At 52.0% G+C, this 19,543-nt stretch overlaps 1 pseudogene; it reads right to left on the reverse strand.

The window, feature by feature from the left end:
* Nucleotides 1-11,890: 11,890 nt before the first annotated feature.
* On the reverse strand, nt 11,891-18,784 carry LOC136992989 (olfactory receptor 14J1-like; annotated as a pseudogene).
* Nucleotides 18,785-19,543: the final 759 nt, after the last annotated feature.

Here is a 19,543-nt window from a genome sequence, read left to right on the forward strand (position 1 = left end):
AGACACAGGGAGCTTGCTCAGAGGAAGGTGTCTGCATCAGAGGGACTGACCATGACTTGCCCAAATCCATCCTCCCATGACGATTCTGTTGGCACTTCCCTCTCACCCCTTGCCCATCTCTACTGCTTGGGGCTGTTCCTGCTGCCTGCAGCTTTCTCTCTCCCAACATCTTTTCCCTGTCAGTACTCACAGACCCTGTCCCACCCTCTCTGTGTGCAGTTCTGCCCTACAGAAACCTCCCGGATCAGGGCACTGTCCAGGGGCATCTCTGTGCTCACAGGTACAAAGGAGCAGGTCACATTAGCCCTGATAAGTCCATAAAGGTGCTGCTGGTGCTGCTGTAGGTGGAGGTGGGGTTGAAAGGGTTTGCTGAGCTTTCTCACAGACCTCCTGATCTCTGAGAGGGAAGGTTAGTGAGTCCCAGGTCCTTGCCAAACCACAAAACTCTTTACTTGTTCTCCGTGCCAGCATTAGGAAACTGGAAGCCCTGGAAGGAAAGCTCCTTCCCTTTCAAGTGGCCTTTTTTGCACCTTCGTCTGTGGTGCAGACACACTGCTCTGAATCACAGCCCTGGGCAGACCTGTGTGCATATCCCAGCTTCACAGCCCAAACAACTGGATCCCACCACTGCCTTTAGGCCAAGTTTTCCGATCTACAGCCAAGACTGCTTCATAAATGGGAGAGGTACATCACACCAAGGTCTCTGCTCTAGTCTCTGCACCCTTAAAACCTTCTAGCTTTCCTCCCCCTGAAACTCTTCTCACTGCCCAAGAGAATATGAACCAGGACTGGGCTAATGATGACCTCAGGCTGGCTCAATCACAGGCTGCCCAGGCCCAGGGACTTTTTCAGTGGCACCTTGTCCTGCCTGGAAATTGGTTCACCTCTGTCAAAGGCCACAAGGTGCTGCAGAGTCAGCTCAGGTAGCAAAACCCTCTCCTGCCATGGCTGCACAGCCCAGCTCTGTTTCTGCCTGGCCTTGGGCACTGCAGGCTTTGCTCTCTCAGTGGGAACCTCCTTTCACCATTACATTGCCATCTGCTATCTAGGCCAGCATGTCTGTGCTCTGAAGTGGGGCCATAGCACACACAGTGTCCTTGGCCCTTGGTAACAGGTTGCACCATTACAAATCTGCTCTCTGTGCCACAGCTGAGGCTCTGCAACCCAAATATACACAAGTGCCTGCAGCCTGGGGCACACAGAGGAGCAGATGGAGATGCACAGGCTGTCACAGGACTGAAACATGGTTGGAATAACTGAGATGTGGAAGGACCATTAGCATGACTGGAGGGCTGTGATGGCAGGGTACAATCTCTGCAGGCAAGACCGTTAGGGAAGATGAGCAGGGGGGATGCCCTTGGTGTGAAGGGAAAGTTCAAATGTATGGAGCTCTTGCATGGGATGGACAAGGGTTTGGGTGAGAGTGTGTGCGTGAGCATCAGAGTAAAGGTGACGTTGTGATGGGGGTTACAGACCACCCGATGAGGGTGAGGAGGTGGATGCAGTCTCCTTTAAGCAACCTGAGGAAGTCAGTGGGTCACAGGGTCTGGTTCTTCTGGGGGGACTTTAATCTCCCTGATATTCATTGGAAGGGCAAACAGCAGGGTGCAAGCAGTCCAGGAGATTTCTGGAGGGTGTCAGGGACACCTTGCAAGCACAGCTCCCTGATGGGCCAGTAAGGGTGACGCTCACCTGGATCTGGTACTCACACAAGGAAGCACGGATCAGGGCTGTGATAATCTGTGGAAACCCTGGCTGCAGTGACTATGGAATAGTGGAGTCCCAGATCGTGAGGGCAGTGAGGAAGGACAATAAGGCATTATGATAAGATGGGTAGACACACAGGTGGGTAAAAAGCTGGTTGGATGATCAAGCTTGGAGGGTTTTTTTGAATGGGTCATGCTTTACCAGGAAGCCAGGTAAAGGTGGAGTATGGAGGGGTTTATACTGGGACCTGTCCTGTCTAACCAGTTCATCAGTGACCTGGAGGATGCAACTCTCATCACCTTTGTAGATGACACTTACTCAGGAGGAAGAGTCATATGTTTGAGGGCTGCCATTCAGGTGGTCCTCAGCAGGCAGGAGGAATGGACTGTCAGGAAATTCAACAAGGACAAATGCAGGTCCTGCACCTGGGGCAGACCTAAACCGTGCAGTGATATGGGCTGGGGAGTGCTCTGCAGAAAAAGGACCTGGCAGTCCTTGTGGGCAGCAAGATGAACATCAGCCAGCAGCATGTCCTTGTAGGTTGGCAGGCCACAGTGTCTTGGGCTGCATGAACAGGAGCACAGTCAGGAGATTCAGGGAAGTGATTATCTCCCTCTACTCAACACTCATTACAGCCCATCTAGATACTGCTTCCAATTGGGGCTCCCTGTAGAAGAATGCTGTTGATCACAGGGAGTAAGTCCAGTGGCAGGCCTCCAAGGTGGCTGGGGGCTGGAGCACTTGCCCTGTAAGGAGAGGCTGAGGGAACAGGGCTTGTTCAGCACAGAAAAGGGAAGTTTTTTGGGGGGAACTCATAGCAGGTTCCCAACTCAAGGATGCCACTGAGAATGAACCAGGTTTTTATAGGAATTCATGGCAGGAGAATGAGAGGCAAAGGTTATAAGCTGAAACAAGTGCAGTCAAAATTGTATATGAGGAAGAAAACTCAATGAGGATCCTGAAGCATTTGAAGTGTGGTCCAGAGGGTTTATGGACTCTCTCTTCTTGGAGGCTTGCAGGATGCAGCTGGACAAAGCCCTGAGGAACTTTGTGTGAATTCAGTGTTGATTCCTCAGTGAGCAGGAGGTTGGACTAGCGTCCTCCCAAGGTCCCTTCCAGCCTGAATGGTTCTGTGATTTTGTCCTCTCTAGCGATAGACACTGCAATTCTTGCAGGCAGCAAATCCTTTGCTGCATGTGGGTTAGCACCTGACATGGCCTCCCCAGAGCCAGCCCCTCCTAGTGGTGTGAGGTTGCCTCTTGGGCCTGAAAGGTTTTCAGTTCAAGGTTTCTTTATGAGTGACTGCTTCTCCAGAGTGAGTCCTCTTCACAGCCTACAACACCTGTACATTAAGACACAATGCCAAATGAGTGTGACAAATGCAGAAAGTCATGGTGTAAGGGTGATTGCACTCTAACATCCATGACGTCCTTTGCTTATCCAATAATATCCAGAAGGATTGGAAGAGCCTTAAACCTCCTAGTCACACCTAGGTAATGTTGACTTTGTCCCTCTGGGAGGTGAGGGAGCTGGGTTTGTTCAGCCTGGAGAAGAGAAGGATTTGGGGACACCTAATAACAGCCTCCCCATACCTACCAGGACATCATCAAGGAGATGGAGCCAGACTCTTCACCATTGTGCATGATGCAAGGGTGAAGGCCGATGGGCATTAGCTGAAAGAAGAGAGGTTCAGGCTGGGTGTAAGGAGAAACTTTTGACCCATCCAGACAGCCAAGCACTGGGGCAGGTTGCCCTGAGAGACTGTGCCATCTCCATCCTCAGAGGTTTTCAAGTCCTCAGTGAGTAAAGCCCTGAGAAATCCGGACCTGATGGCTGACCCTGCTGTGGGAAGGAGGTTGGGCTAGGGATATCCTGAGGTCCCTTGTAGCCTGAAAGATTCTGCATTTCCTTCCACACTGCGTCTTCTCTTTTTGACCTTAGGGAAAACCTTCAGCTTCCCCATGACCATGGAAGTATGTCAGAAACAAGTATGACCAGACCAAGTGCATGTTCCTTGCCCTGCTCCAGTCAGTCATTCAGGTTCAGGACTGCTTGGCAGCTGCCCCCAAATAGGTATGTTTTTTCTTTTGCTTCACCTTTTACTGCATTTTTCCCTCTTTTCCACCTTCCAAGTTCTTCTCTTTTAACATCCTGATACCCTCCCATGAGGTCAGCCAACTCCTCTTTAGCCTTTTCCCATTGATCCTGGATTTGCTTTCTTTGTACATTCACTTGGCTTTTCTGAGATGCTTGCCATGGTGATGCCTACCTTTGCCAGCAGTCCCTTTAAACTAGACTCGGAGTGCTTGAAGAGATCATGGATCTTTTCTTGGAAATGGGAAACAGCATGAGAAGGGGAAGCCAGGCTAAAACAGGAACTCACAGCTCAACTCCAGGGCAGTAAGGCAGCATACAAGAAGCAGAAGGAGAGATATGCAGCAAAGGAGGAATTCAAATACTGTGTCCACCAAAGCAGGAATGGTGTTAGGGAAGCCGGAGCTCTCAGAGAGTAGACACTGGCAGGGGACATCAAAGGCATGAAGAAGCGCTGCTACTGCTTCAGCTATGGTAAAGAATAGAAAGGAAAATGTTGGCTCTTTGCTGAATGGTGGGAGCTCAGTAACTTTTTGGCTTCTGTCTTCTCCAGCAAGGTCTCCCGGGCTGTTGTGCCTAGAGTCAGGCCTCCAGGCAAGAAAAGCAACCAGCAGGGGATGAGGGCTGAGTGAGGGATGACTTGCGAGAACTCCACCCCTACAAGTCAGTGCACTTGGAACGGCTGCACCCAAGGACATTGAGAGAGCTGGCTGCTGTCATAGCAAGGCCTCCCTCTGTCATCTTTGAAAGGTCGTGGAGATGGGGTGTGGTCCTCCCTCAATAACTGCAGAAAGGCAATCGTTACATCCACTCTCAAAAAAGGCCCAGAGGGCTACCGAGGGAATGACAGGCCATTCAGCCTCAACTGGTTGAGGAGTGTGTCATGGAGTGAGTCCACTCATTTCTGGGCACATGAGGGAGAAGAAGGTGATAGGGAAGAGGCAGCATGGATTTGCCCAGGGTAAATTATGCCTCACCAACCTGATTGCCTTCTAGGATTAAATAGCTCTATTTGTGGTTGGAGATCAGAAAATGCCTTTGAACTTGATTTGAGCAAGGTGTTAGACACTGTCTCCCACAATATCCTTGTGGAATACAATTTAGAGATTTACCACCTAGATGGGTGGACAACCAGATGGCTAAAGAACTTGTTAGATGATCAGGCTCAGAGGGCAGTGGTGAATGGGTAGTGCTCCTCCTGGAGGCCAGGGAGAAGTGGAGCGCCACAGGGTCTCTCCAGGAGCCTGTCCTGTTCAACAACTTGATTAGTGACATGGAAGAGGCAATACTCACTATGCTTGTTGAGGACCAAAAAACTGCAGGGGGGTGGGGGACCCCAGCCATATGCTTGAGGGCTGCCGTTCAGAGAGACCTAGGCAGGCAGGAAGAATGGGCTGTCAGTACAGGAAGTCCAGGGCATGAGCCACCTCCTCTACAGCCAGACCTCTGCCAGAGGAGAGAGGGGCATCTCTCCTGCCACAGGCCCATTTCATGCTGCCTGACAAGGGTGCTGAGAGCGACTACCCTGCAATGTTGTTGTCTGTGAGGCGGCATGCCCAGCTGGGTAAGGTGAAGGCTTTCCCAAGACCCCTCTGTCTCTCTCTCCTTGCCTCCTTCGGCAGCAGGATCATGGCGTTGCTCCTTGTTTCCCCTCCTGTCCATGCTGCTCCTCTTCTTGCTCTTGGGACTACTTCTTCACACAGCTGCCAGATAGGATGAGAAGTGTGATGCTTTTTTGTATCTGAAAATTTCAAACAAGGAGGAACTGATCAGGGATGGGATAGTGTCAGCCTTGTCTACCATGACCATGAAAATGTGGATTCTCAGATCCTGAGGAGAGTGAGGAAGGACAGTAGCAGAATACAGACCCTGGACTTGAGAGGAGCAGACTTTCACCTCTTCGAGGGACTAGTGGGGGAAACCATGGGAGGCAGATGTCAAGGGCCAGGAGCTCAGGAAAACCAGCAGGTCTTTAAGGACAGCACCTGCCAAGCACAAGGATGGACCATCCCGATTCTCAGTAAAACTAGCAGATTTCTCAGGGGACCAACTTGGCTAAACAGGGACCTCACACCTTAGCTCCAGGGTGATAGGGCAGCATACAGAAGGGCAAGAAGGGAGAGGCAAAGGAGGCATTTAGAAATACTGTCCAGGGTCATAGGCTTGGTGTTAGGGAAGAAAAAGCTCCCCTAGCACTGACACTTGCAGGGGATGTCAAGGGCATGAAGATGAGCTGCTACTGCTTCCGTAAGAATCAAAGAATAAAAAAAGAAAATGTGGCCTCACTGCTAAATGGGACAGGGAATCTTGCAGCAGCAGCTGCAGATAGGTCTGAGCACCCAAACCCCTTGTTAGCTTCCGTTTCCACAAGCAAGGTCTCCCGGAGTGTTGTTCCTTCAGTCAGGACTCCAGAGGACAAAAGCAGCCAACAGTGGATAAGGTTCGTGAGGGATTACTTGTGAGAACTCAGACAATACAAGTCAAAGAGGTTGGATGGGCTGCAGCCGAGGATGCTGTGAGAGCTGAGTGCTGTCCCTGCAAGGCCACTCGCTATCATCTTTGAAAGGTTGTGGAGATGGGGTGAAGTCCCAGTGATGGCAGAAAGGCAATTGTTACATCCATCTTCCAAAAAGGCCACAAGGGCAACCTGGTGAGCTGCAGGCAGTTCAGCCTCCCTTTGGTGAGGAGTCATGGAATGAATCCTCTTGGATCACATTTCTGGGCACATGAAGGAGAGGCAGGTGCCTGGGAAGAGTTAGCATGGATTTACTCATGGTAAATCCTACTTTGCCAACCTGATTGCCTTCTATGAATAAATAGCTGTATTTGTGGATGGAGAAGAGTAAATGTCCTATACCTAGACTTTAGCAAGGTATTTGACACTGTGTCCCACAATATTTGTGCATTCATGTAAGAATATTTCAGTCTACAAGAGTAGACAACCGGATGGGTAAAAAGCTGCTTGGATGATCACAGGCTGAGAGGGCAGTGGTGAATGGTCAATATTCTTCCTGGAGGCCAGGGAGAAGTGGAGCACCAGAGGGTCTCTCCAGGAACTTGTCCTGTTTATCATCTGCATTAGTTACATGGAGGATGCAACACTCATCATGCTTGTAGAAGATGCCTAACTGGAGGAGGGGAGGGGGGACGTGGGGGCAGTCATCTGCTTGTGGGCTGCCTTTCAGAGGGACCTAGACCAGCAGCAGGAATGGGCCATCAGGAACCTCATGGAATTCAACAAGGACAAATGCCAGGGCTTGCACCTGCGATAAACCAACACCCCACTGTGTCACAGGCTGGGGCCTGAGTGACTGGGGAGCAGCTCTGTGGAAAAGGATGTGAGGGTGCTGGGGGACAGGAGGCAAAACATGAGCCAGCAGCATTCCCTGGCAGCAAAGAAGGCCAGAAGCATCGTGGGCTGTATGAGCAGGAGCACAGGCAGGAGGTCAAGGGAAATGGTGATCGCCTTCTAGTCAGTATTCATTAGACACCATCTAGAACACTGCATCGAGGTTTGGGCTCCCAGAACAAGAAAAGGTTGATAACTGGGAGCGAGTCTGGCCCAGGACCTCACAACAGTCAGGCAGCTGCAGCACTTGCTTTGTGATGACGACTGGAACTTGTTGCCCAGACAGTGTTTTACAGTCTCCTCCTTTGGAGGCTGCCAAGACCAGACTGGATGAAGCCCAGAGCAACCTGCTCTGACCCCAGAGCTGACACTGCTGTGAGCAAGGAGATTGGGCTAGAGACCTCCTGAGGTCCCTTCCACCCTGAAGGAGTCCATGATTCTTCACACTCTCAATCTTCTCTTGTTGATGTCAGGGAAAGCATGCAGGTGTCCTGTGACAGTGGAAGCAGGCCATCTTTCTTGTCCTCCTCCAGTCAGAATTATTCAGATGCAGGGCTTCTTGGCAGGAATCCCCAAGACAGCCCTGACCAATCCTTGGCTTCGCTTTTAATTTCCTTTTTTTTTTTTCTTCCATGCCTTCTGTCTCTTTTACTATTCTGATCCTGTCCCATACAGCACACCCCACTCCTGCTCACCATTAACTCATTGGCACTGGTTTGTTTGTTTGTTTGTTTGTTTGTTTTGTTTTGCTTTATTTTGACACAGAGGAGCTTCATTCCAGAAGGAACTTGAGAAATTCGGGTGATTTGGACAACATATACCTTATTAAGATTTCCAAAAGAAGTGTCAAGTCCTGTGCCTAGGTGGGAATAAACCCATCCATGAGGAGAGGTTGAGGAACCTGGTTTTCTTTAGCCAGGAGGCAAAGGGATGTATAGGAGGAGCCTGTGACTGCTTGAAGGGTGCTTTCAGAGATGATGGAGCTTTTCTTAGTATAGGGAAACAGCATGAGAAGGGGAAAGAGCCAAAAACTGTATCTTGAGAGGTTCAGACTGGACTTCAGGTCCAAAGAATGTCACTTGTAAGGCAGTACTGTGGTGCAACAGGTCACCCAGAGGGAGTCTGTGATCAGACCCTGGCTTTGTGTTTCAAGGAAAAGCAAGTGAGGACAGGAAGACATCAGGAGAGGTGGGGAGATCGCGGGGTGAGAGCAAGGTGGGGAAGCAGCTTGGGTGTGTACAGTCTGCAGGGAAACAGGCACAGGCATGGGAAAGCATAGGACAGCCTGTGGTGGAGAAGGCTGAGGGCACTGCCAAGGCTGAAAGCTCCCAACACAGCTAGGTTTTGTCCTTTTGGCTATGGCTGGTGTCTCTGCCACTGAGGCCTATGAGGAGACGCTGGTTCCTTAAAGCACTGTGGCCTTTGCTAAAGTGAAGGTTCACAAAATCCCTCGCTTTCCCCTTGTGCACGCAGGCATTCATCTTATGATAGAAAGCAATCAGGTTGGTCAGGCATGGTTTCCATTTCCCCTTGGTCAACGCATGCTGCCTCTTCCAGGCCTTGTCCTTCATATGCTTGGAGATGGTTTCCTGTCCAGGAAGGAGGATTTGCTCCATCACCTTCCCAGGGACTGACATGAAGATAACCAGCCTGACGTTCCCCAGACACTCCCTCCTGTCCTCCTGCAAAATGGGTGCAATGTCTGCCTTTTCCCAGTCATCAGGAACCTCCCTGATTGCACTGACATTTCATAGACAATTGGGAGCAGCATTGCAGTGACTCCAGCCACCTCTCCCTGCACCCCGGGATGCTTCCTGTCTGGTCCCTTGGACTTATGTCTGACCACTGGGCAAAAGTCCTCCCCACCTGCATCATCTTCTACCATGGGTGAGGCTTTGCTAACACAGATGCTGCCAAAGGACTCGGGGGCCAGGGAGGCCTGGCAGTAGACAAGACCAGGAAAAGACCAGGTGAAAGAGGCAATGAGCTCCTCAGCCTTTCGCCTGTCTTTGTCACTATGTCCCCTGCCCCACTGAGCAGGGAGACCACATTTTCCCTGGCTGCCTGCCTTGTGCTGCCAGCATCCTTACAGAAGCCCTTCAGGTTACCATCCTCATCCCTTCCTAGCTCCAGCTCCAGCTCCAGCTCAGCCTTGACTTGCCTAACTCCATCTCTTCCACCACAGGCCATGTCTGCATCTTCTTCCTGGTTAGCCCATGCCCCTTCCAACCCTCTGTGCATGTACATCTTTCTTTTCCAGTCCTAAATCACAACGTCCCTGCTTATCTGTGCCAGCCTCAAGCCAGGCCCTACGGGACTTTCCTGCAGACTTTTCTGTGTTCCTGTGCTTTAAGGACATTGTCTCTGAAGATCCAAGAGGACTCCATGGTTTCTCTGCCCTCTATGGCAGTCACCTGTGGGAGCCTGTCAAGGATCCTCTTGTTCTTTTCTTCCTCTTCTCTTATTCCTCTAACCTCTCCACCATCTCACCATCGCTGCACTGACAGCCAACCTCCACATTCACATCTCCCATCCAGCCTGAGCTTCAGGTAAGAAAGAGAGGGGAGGATGGCACCCTCTACTTGGAGGCACAAGTACAAAGATGTAACCCATGAGCCCAGGAGATGGGACTCCAGTCTGCTCTGGCTCTAAAGATTTCTCAGCCCTTCACACCCAGGATGCAAAGCACCAGTCTGGGGACACCTCAGCAGTCAAAGGGCTGAATGCCTGGTGTGTTCCTGAGAACTTTTCTGCAGTCTCCCTGCACTGCTTTGACTCCTGTTGCCCATGGAGCAGAGACTCCTTTTGAGGATGAACTTGCTCACTGTGTCACTCTGAGGACAGGCTTGACCAGGCAGTACAAATGCCTGCAAGGCTTCAACCCTACAACAGTGTCCCCTGCCCCTCACTCTACCTTCCAGCCCCTTCCTCCTAGAGGATTTGGTTTGGGAGGAACCACCAGAGATCTCCAGGACCACGATCTGCTCTGAGCTGGGCTAACTTGACAGGTAGATCAAATTGGTAGGTGCTTTCTCCAGGAGAGTTTTTAAAAATCTCCTATCCCCTGCCGCAGTGCTACTGAACTACCACGTTTATTGCTTTTTTTTTTTCCTTCAACTCATTTGAAATTTCCCTAACTGCCTCTTCTCCTTGTTGTCTCTTGTCCTTTCCTCCCCTTGGCCCCCAGACAGACAATCCCATATACTTTGAATGAGGACAATCACAGCCTCACCTTGAAGCACAGCCTTGCTGGGATCTCCTGGGACCACAGAGGCAGGCTGTGGTGGCCATCTCCAAGCAGAGCTATGTGCTGCAGGTCCCTATGTAGTCTCAGATGAGAATGTATGGAAACATAATATGCTCGAGGGCAGAGCCTGTGGGCCAATGCCAGGGCAGAGCCAAGGGAAGCTGGCATGAGAAGACCACCAGCATCTCCTCTCCACACCTGGGCAGGCAGTGATGCACCTGGCAGTGCTCCTGCGAGACGACAGTGACACAGGACGGGGGGCACCATGAGCTGCATTGCTGGGCACTGACCATCTGTGCTGGGTCTGGGAGTCCTGGCAGGTGGTGCTGGTGGTAGTAGCCCTCGAGAACCCTCAACCCTGCTAGCAGCAGCGAGTCCCCTCCATGACCGTTAGGAGCTTCTGGAGTGTCGTGGCTCCTATCTGCGCCTTATCCCTCCACTGACCCAGCCCTGCTGCCTTGCTTGCAGCCCCACAACCCCGCTGTGCAGGCATCACACAGGACAGGGAGCGTTCTGGGGTGAGGAAACATCCCCCCAGCATGGTCCCCATGACAGCCTTTGGCGCCCTGGCCACCACAGCGCACATGCCTGGCAGCTTCCCACCAGCCCCCAGACCCTGCCCAGCCCTGATCCTCTCCCCCCCGGAGTTAGCAGAAGGCATTTCCAGGGTCTGCTGGGATCTGGAGCACAGAGAGAACCCAGGCAGTGCTGGTCATTCCCCCCATACAGGTGCTGAGCCCAGCAGGCGGATGGAGCTGGTCACATTCAGAGATCACCCCTCACCAGGACCATGGGGAAAGGCCAGTGCTGGAAATACCTGGTGTGAAAGGCTGGGTGTGCGAGGAGTTTCCTGGGACAGTTTGTCCTCTCTGTTCATGCAGCAACAAGCTGGGCTGCAACTTTGCACTGAGGCACCCTGCTTGAGGGCGCCCATGGGAAGAGAATGGTCTACAGGCCCAGTAGACAGCCCCAGGACCTCCTCTGCATGCTCCCTGCCAGCCCTGCAGAGGACCCAGCAGAGGCCTCATCCTCCCAGGGCTCACAGCTGGACATCCAGTCCTCCAGCTGGGCATGGAGCGTTGTCTAGGGGTGACCTTTGGGGTAAGAACCAGCACGCAGGGTGGGAGAGATTTTCTCAAGGAAATGTGCTTGGGACAGGGCATAATGGACAGCAGCTTTGGAGGAAGTGCAGCCCTCAGGCACTGCACCTGCAAGAACCTACTTCATTACAGAGATACTGTGAGGGAGTCAGCTCTGACCCAGTGTTGGACACAACTTTATATGGGCACCAGGTGAGACAGAGCGGTCTCAGTAATGGTGGAATGAATCCAAGCATTTGTGTAGCAACATGGTGACAAATAATAATAACAACAGTAATAGTAGTAATGATACAAACAAAGTGAACAAACACAGCTCAGTCCTGGTACGGGACACAGGGGGAGTCATTTGTGGAGAGCAATGGCAATGTTACCACTGCTGAAAAACGTCCATGAAATCACTTTCCTCAGAGCATCTTTGAGCTCCTTGTTCCTCAGGCTATAGATGAGGGGGTTCACTGCTGGAGGCACCACTGAGTACAGAACAGACACTGCCAGATCCAGAGCTGGGGAGGAGAGGGAGGGGGGCTTCAGGTAGGCAAACATGCCAGTGCTGACAAACAGGGAGACCACAGCCAGGTGTGGGATGCACGTGGAAAAGGCTTTGTGCCGGCCCTGCTCAGAGGGAATCCTCAGCACAGCAGTGAAGATCTGCACATAGGACAGCACAATGAAAACAAAGCACAAAAAAACTAAACAAAGACTAAACACAATGAGCCCAACTTCCCTGAGGTAGGAGTCTGAGCAGGAGAGCTTGAGGATCTGGGGGATTTCACAGAAGAACTGGTCCACTGTGTTGCCTTGGCAGAGTGGTATGGAAAATGTGTTAGCAGTGTGCAGGACAGCGTTGATAAAACTACTGGCCCAGGCAGCTGCTGCCATTTTGGCACAAGCTCTGCTGCCCATGAGGGTCCCGTAGTGCAGGGGTTTGCAGATGGCAACGTAGCGATCATAGGCCATGACTGTGAGAACAGAATATTCTCCTCCTAACAAGAAGACAAATAAAAATACTTGTGCAGCACATCCTGAGAAGGAAATGGCCCTGGTGTCTCACAGGGAATTGGCCATGGATTTGGGGACAGTTGTGGAGACGATGCCAAGGTCGAGGAGGGAGAGGTTGAGGAGGAAGAAGTACATGGGGGTGTGGAGGCGGTGGTCACAGGCTACAGCTGTGATGATGAGGTCGTTGCCCAGGAGGGCAGCCAGGTAGATGCCCAGGAAGAGCCAGAAGTGCAAGAGCTGCAGCTCTCGCATGTCTGCAAATGCCGGGAGGAGGAACTCGTTCAGGGAGCTGCTGTTGGACATTTTGCTTTCTCCAGGCATGGGGACTGTGCAAAGACATTGAGAAGTTAGGAGATAATTTTCAAGCAAAGAAACACCGAAATGTTGCAGTTCTCATACAAGCCCCCACTTTGCTTCTCTCTTTACCGAGAGGATCTTTGTGCGGCTCCCTTGCTTGAGCTCCGCTTTGCACTGTCTGAGTGTGCTGTGAGGAGCAGGGACCTCTGCCCATGGTTTCCAGAGGAGTCAGTCCTGCTGTAAAGCTGTGGGCACAGGGGAATGGGGGTGACCAGCTCTGACATTCACAAGTTCTGTCAGGTGAAATCCACTCATCATGTAGAAGGGCTTTTCAGCATTGTCAGTCCTGATTCTAAAGAATGAGGTTTGAGGAACAGAGTTTCAGGGATTTTTTATTTTCTTTGAGATGGTCTTGTCACCCCTGGGGAGTGTTCCTCAAAGGTAGAAATCCTTGGAATTTCTACTGTGACTCCTGAGAGGAAAGCATCCACCGTCCCTTCTTGCAGAGTGAGGACAGCTAGTCTGTCTACTACTCTCATTCCCAGCTCTCCTGCGCTCGCAGCCTCTTTGAGGTGGAGGATGATCACACTCATATGATGCCCTAGAGAGAAAACAGCCTCAGATGAGAGCACACGAGTCCAGTTTCAAAGTGCACAGCTCCAAACTTCTCACCCTTTCTCCGGGCACCTGAGGGAGCTCTCCACACTCCTCTTCTAGTTAAGGACACACAGGGCTCTTTTCAGATGCCCACATACAGCCTCCCACCACCATCTCCATACTCTCAGCATCTATGCACCTTCCTCATTTGTCTCTCTCGATGCTATGAGACAGCAGTGCCTTTCTAGAGGGCAGGAGGCAGTCTGCCAGGACACTATAAGGAAACGGTCAAAGGACTGTTAGGACTGGAGATGTTCTCTCCCTAAGGGAGAGTCAGCTCATTTCCCAGCCCCACAGACTGCATTTTCTGGAGCTCCATAAGTCAGAAGGGGGCTGGGGCAACCTCATTCCCATTCAAACCCCTCACCTGCACAACTTGCGGCATCAGTGTCTGAACTGCAGCTGAACACCCCCCCCCCCCCACCCTCCCCCCCCCAAAACCAGAGAGCACAGGAACAAGATGAGGAGCAATATGGACAGGAGGGGAAAGAAGGAGCAACACCATGATCCTGCTGCCAAGGGAGGCAAGAAGAGAGAGACAGACGGGAACTCAGGAAAGCCTTCACCTTACCAGCTAGGCACGCCACCTCGCAGACAGTGGCATCGCAGGGCAGTCACTCTCAGAGTAGACATCTCTGGACCCCAGCTTGGCTAAACAGGGAGCTCCCACGTGATCTCCAGGGCAATAAGGCAGCATACAGAAAGGGGAAGAAGGGAAATGCTGCAAAGGAGGAATTTAGAAATATTGTCCAGCAAAGTAGGGATGGTGTTAAGGAAGCCAAAGCTCCTCTGCGATAGAGACACTTGTGGGGATGTGAAGGACAGGAAGAAGAGCTGCTGCTGCTGCTTCAGTAACAGTAAAAGAATAAACAAGAAAATGTGGGTTCACGGCTGAATGGGGCAGAGATTCTAGTAGAAGCAGATGTAGATATGTGTGAGGAACTCAAGTCCTTCCTGGCTTCAGTCCTCACCACCAAGGTCTTCTGAGCTGTTGTGCCTAGAGTCAGGACTCCTGAGGAGAAAAGCAACCTGCAGTGCCTAAGTCTTGAGTGAGGAATGACTTGCAAGAACTCAACCCCTACAAGTCTATGGGATTGCATGGCTGGCATTCATGGACATTGAGAGGGCTGGCTGCTGTGACAGCAAGGCTGCTCTCTATCCTCTTTGAAAGGTTGTGGAGATCAGGGGAGGTCCCAATGAACAGCAGAAGGAATATGTTGTGCTCATCTTCAAAAGCAGCCACAACGACAACCTGGGGAGCTGCAGGCCATTCAGCCTCACGTTGATGAGGAGTGTGTCATGGAGCTGTACTTGTGGAGGAGAGGAGAGTAGTGGATGTCCAGTAGACATCCAGGTGGGCAAAAAACTGGTTGGATGATGGAGCTCAGAGTGTTTTCATGAATGGATCATGTTTTACCAGGAAGCCAGGTAAAGGTGGGGTATGCAGGGGTATACCCCACATCCTGTCCTGTTTGAAAGGCTCATCAGTGGGGCAGAACAGCCCGTGCATCAGGACAGGCAGAGACCTGACAGGCAGAGGAGGGACCCCAAGGAGAAGGAGAAGGCCGTGGACCTCACGGGAATGCCATATGAGTGCATGGTGCGTGCTCACCACAAATGAGGCCAGCTGCATACAGGGCTGCATTAACAAGAGCCTGGCCACCCAGGCCAGGGCACTTCTTAACCCCCTTGACTCAGCGCTGGCGCGGCAATGTCTGCAATAGCGTGTCCCAGTGTGGTACGCCCAGTGTTGTAGGAATGGGGAACAACTGGAGAGGGTGCAGAGGAGGTCTGCCCAGATGGGTTTGGGGGCCTGAAGCACATGGCCAGAATGGAGAGGTTGAGGGACCTGGGCTTCTTTAGCCTGCTGAAGTGGAGGCTAAAGCCCATACAATAGTCACCTGTGACTGCTTGTGACAGGGTGGTTTCAGAGATGAGGGAACTTTTCTTGGTAGTGGGAAAAAGCATGAGAAGGAGGAAGAACCAGAGAATGCATCTGGAGAGGTTCAGACTGCACTTCAGGTAAAAGGAACGTCACTTGTAGGGTAGTGCTGTGGTGCAACTGGACGCCCAGAGGAACTCTGATCAGTCCCGGGCTTTGTGTTTCAAGGAGCCACCAACAAGGACGGAAGGATTTCAGTAAAGGTGGGGAGATCATGCAGTGAGAGCAAGGTGCGGAAGCAGGTTGGGTGTGTACAGGCTGCAGGGAAAGAGGTGCAGGTTTGGGACAGCTTAGGACAGCCTGTGTTGTAGACGACTGAGGGCACTGGCCAGGCTGAAAGCCTCTAAAAGAACGGAGGTCTTTTTCCCTTTCCCTATGGCTGGTGCATCTGCCACCAAGGCCTCTACTTTTCGATGGCCGAATTTGCACAAATCTCAACATAGTTGTGTTACCATGGTATTTCAAAGGAGTCCCTAAAACATCTCACTACGCTTCCTTTTCATTCCCTCCACGGTCAACGAAGTGACTTCATTTTGGGGGACAACAAGGAGGAGTCTGATCTCACCCCAGGCCACTCCCCGTCAGTGCAGACATCTTTGGCTAATCCAGTTCTCCAGACTTCCCTTTCCAGTCTACCAAGGGAAAAAGGTTGTCCAGCCCCTTCCTCCTAGAGGATTTGGGTTGGGAGGGACCACTGGAGATATCCAGGACCAAGATCTGCTCTGAGCTGGGCTAACTTGACAGTTAGATCAGGTTGGTAGGTGCTTTCTCCAGGAGAGTTTCTAAAAGTCTCCTGTCCCCTGCCCCAGTGCTGCTCAACTACCATGGTTATTTCTTTATTTTTCCTTCAACTCATTTGAAATTTCCCTTACTGCATCTTCTCCTTGTTGTCTCTTGTCCTTTCCTCCCCTTGGCCCCCACCCAGACCATCCCACCAACTTTGACTGAGGACAATCACAGCCTCACCTCCAAGCACAGCCTTGCTGGGATCTCCTGGGACTATACAGGTCAGCCATGGTGGCCAGCTCCAAGCAGAGCTATGTGCTGAAGATCTCTACGTGGTCTCAGACGAGAACGTATGGAGACATAACATGGCCCAGGGCAGAGCCTGTGGGCCAGTGCCAGGGCAGAGCTGGGATCAGCAGGCATGAGAAGAGAAGACCTCCAGCAGCTCCTCTCAAACCTGGGCAGGGAATGATGCACCTGGCAGTGCTCCTGTGAGAGGACAGTGACACAGAACGGGGGATACTGCGAGCTGCAGTGCTGGGCACTGACCATCTGTGCTGGGTCTGGGAGTCCTGGCAGGTGGTGCTGGTGGCTGTAGCCCTTGAGAAACCCCCGATCCTGCTAGCAGCAATGAGTCCCTTCCATAACTGTCGAGATCTTCTGGAGTGTCATGGCTCCCATCTGCACCTCATCCCTCCACTGGCCCAGCCCTGTTGCCCTGCACGTGGCCCCACGGTCCCACTGTGAAGGCACGGGACAGGACAGGGTGCGTTCTGTGTTGGGGAAACATCCCCCCTGCATGGTCCCCATGACAGCCATTGATGCCCTGTCCCCCTCGGCCCTCCTGCCTGGCAGCCTCCCAGCACTCCCCAACCCCTGCCCAGCTCTGTACCTGTTCGGCCCAGCGTTAGCAGAATGTCATGCTCTGTGGTCTGCTGAGGTCTGAGCCCACAGAGAGGCCAGGCAGGGCTGGACATTACCTCCACACACATACTGAGGCCAGCAGGCAGACAGAGCTAGTCACATTCAAAGATCACCCCTCACCAGGATCATGGGGAATGGCCAGTGATGGAAATAGCTGGTACGAGAGGCTGGGTGTTTGAGGAGTTTCCTGGGGCAGTTTCTCCTCTCTGTTCATGCAGCAACAAGCTGGGCTGCATCTGTGTTCTGACAGACGCTGTTTGAGTCCCGCCATGGGAGGAGGACGGTCTACAGATCCAGTAGATCGCCCCAGGACTTCTTCTGCATGCTCTCTGACAGCCCTGCAGAGGACCCAGCAGAGGGCTCATCCTCCAAGGGATCACAGCTGGACATCCAGTCCCCCACCTGGACATGGAGCCTTGTCTGGCAGGAGGACTTTTGGGGTAAGGATCAGCATGCAGGGTGGGCAAGATTGTCTCAAGGAAATGTGCTGGGGACACAACATAAGGGACAGCAGCTTTGGAGGAAGAGCCCAGCCTTCAGGCACTGCACCTGCAAGAACCTGTTTTATTAGAGAGCTACTGTTAGGGAGTCAGCTCTGACCCAGTGTTGGAAACAACTTTATATGGGCACCAGGTGGGACAGAGCAGTCTCAGTGAAGGTGGAATGAATCCAAGCATTTGTGTAGCAACAGGGTGACAAATAATAATAACAACAGTAATAATAGTCATAACATAAATAAAGTGAACAAACAACGCTCAGTCCTGGTACGGGACACAGGGGAGTCATTTGTGGAGAGCAATGGCAATGTTACCACTGCTGAAAAATGTCCATGAAATCACTTTCCTCAGGGCATCTTTCAGCTCCTTGTTCCTCATGCTGTAGATGAGTGGGTTCAGTGTTGAAGGCACCACTGAGTACAGAACAGTTACCACCAGATTCAGAGTTGGGGAGGAGATGGAGGCGGGCCTCAGGTATGCAAACAGGCCAGTGGTCACAAAGAGGCAGACCACGGCCAGGTGAGGGATGCACATGGAAAAGGCTTTGTGCCGGCCCTGCTCAGAGGAGATCCTCAGCACAGCAGTAAAGATCTGCACGTAGGACAGCACAATGAAAATGAAACACCCAAATATTATAGAAGCACTAAATACAATAAGCCCAACTTCCCTGAGGTAGGAGTCTGAGCAGGAGAGCTTGAGGATCTGGGGAATCTCACAGAAGAACTGGTCCACTGTGTTGCCTTGGCAGAGTGGTATTGAAAATGTGTTAGCAGTGTGCAGGACAGCATTGATAAAACTACTGCCCCAGGCCGCTGCTGCCATTCTGACACAAGCTCTGCTGCCCATGAGGCTCCCGTAATGCAAGGGTCTGCAGATGGCAACGTAGTGGTCATAGGCCATGACAGTGAGAAGATAATACTCTCCTCCTATCAAGAAGACAAATAGAAAGACCTGAGCAGCACATCCTGAGTAGGAAATGGCCCTGGTGTCCCACAGGGAATTGGCCATGGATTTGGGGACAGTGGTGGAGATGGTGCCAAGGTCCAGAACAGAGAGGTTGAGGAGGAAGAAGTACATGGGGGTGTGGAGGCGGTGGTCACAGGCTACGGCTGTGATGATGAGGCCGTTGCCCAGGAGGGCAGCCAGGTAGATGCCCAGGAAGAGCGAGAAGTGCAAGAGCTGCAGCTCCCATGTGTCCGCAAATGCCAGGAGGAGGAACTCGTTGAGGGAGCTGCTGTTGGACATTTTGCTATCTCTGGGCATGGGGGACTGTGCAAAGAAGAAAAGACATTGAGAAGTTAGCAGAGACTTTTCAAGCAAAGAAACCCCCAAATGTTGCAGTTCTCTCTTTCAGCTGGAGGATGATCACACTCATATATGTTGCCCTAGAAAGAAACCAGCCCCTGCTGAGAGCACACGAGTCCAGTTTCAAAGTGCACATCTCCAAACTTCTCACCCTTTCTCCGGGCACCTGAGGGAGCTCTCCACACTCCCCTTCTAGACAAGGACAGACAAGGCTGTTTTCAGATGCCCACATACAGCCTCCCACCACCATCTCCATACTCTCAGCATCTCTGAACCTTCCTCATGGGGCTCTCAGATATCACAGAGATGCTGTGAGACAGCAGTACCTTTCTAGAGGGCAGGTGGCACACTGGGAGGACACCACAGGGAAATGGTCAAAGGACCGTTAGGGCTGAAGATGGGCTGTCTTTAAGGGAGGATCAGCTCATTTCCCAGCCCCACGGACGGCATTTCCTGGAGCTCCACAGGTTAGAAGGGGGCTGGGGCAACCTCATTCCCATGCAGACCCCTCTGTTCTACAAGTTGCAGCATCAATGTCTGAACTGCAGCTGAATATACCCAACCTCAGAAAGCCCAAGAACAAGAAGAGGAGCATCATGGACAGGAGGGGAAACAAGGAGCAACACCATGATCCTGCTGCCAAGGGAGGCAAGGAGAGAGACAGAGAGGCATTCTGGAAAGCCTTCCCCTTACCCAGCT

Source organism: Apteryx mantelli, chromosome 11 (assembly GCF_036417845.1).
Source record: "Apteryx mantelli isolate bAptMan1 chromosome 11, bAptMan1.hap1, whole genome shotgun sequence".
NCBI lineage: Eukaryota > Metazoa > Chordata > Aves > Apterygiformes > Apterygidae > Apteryx > Apteryx mantelli.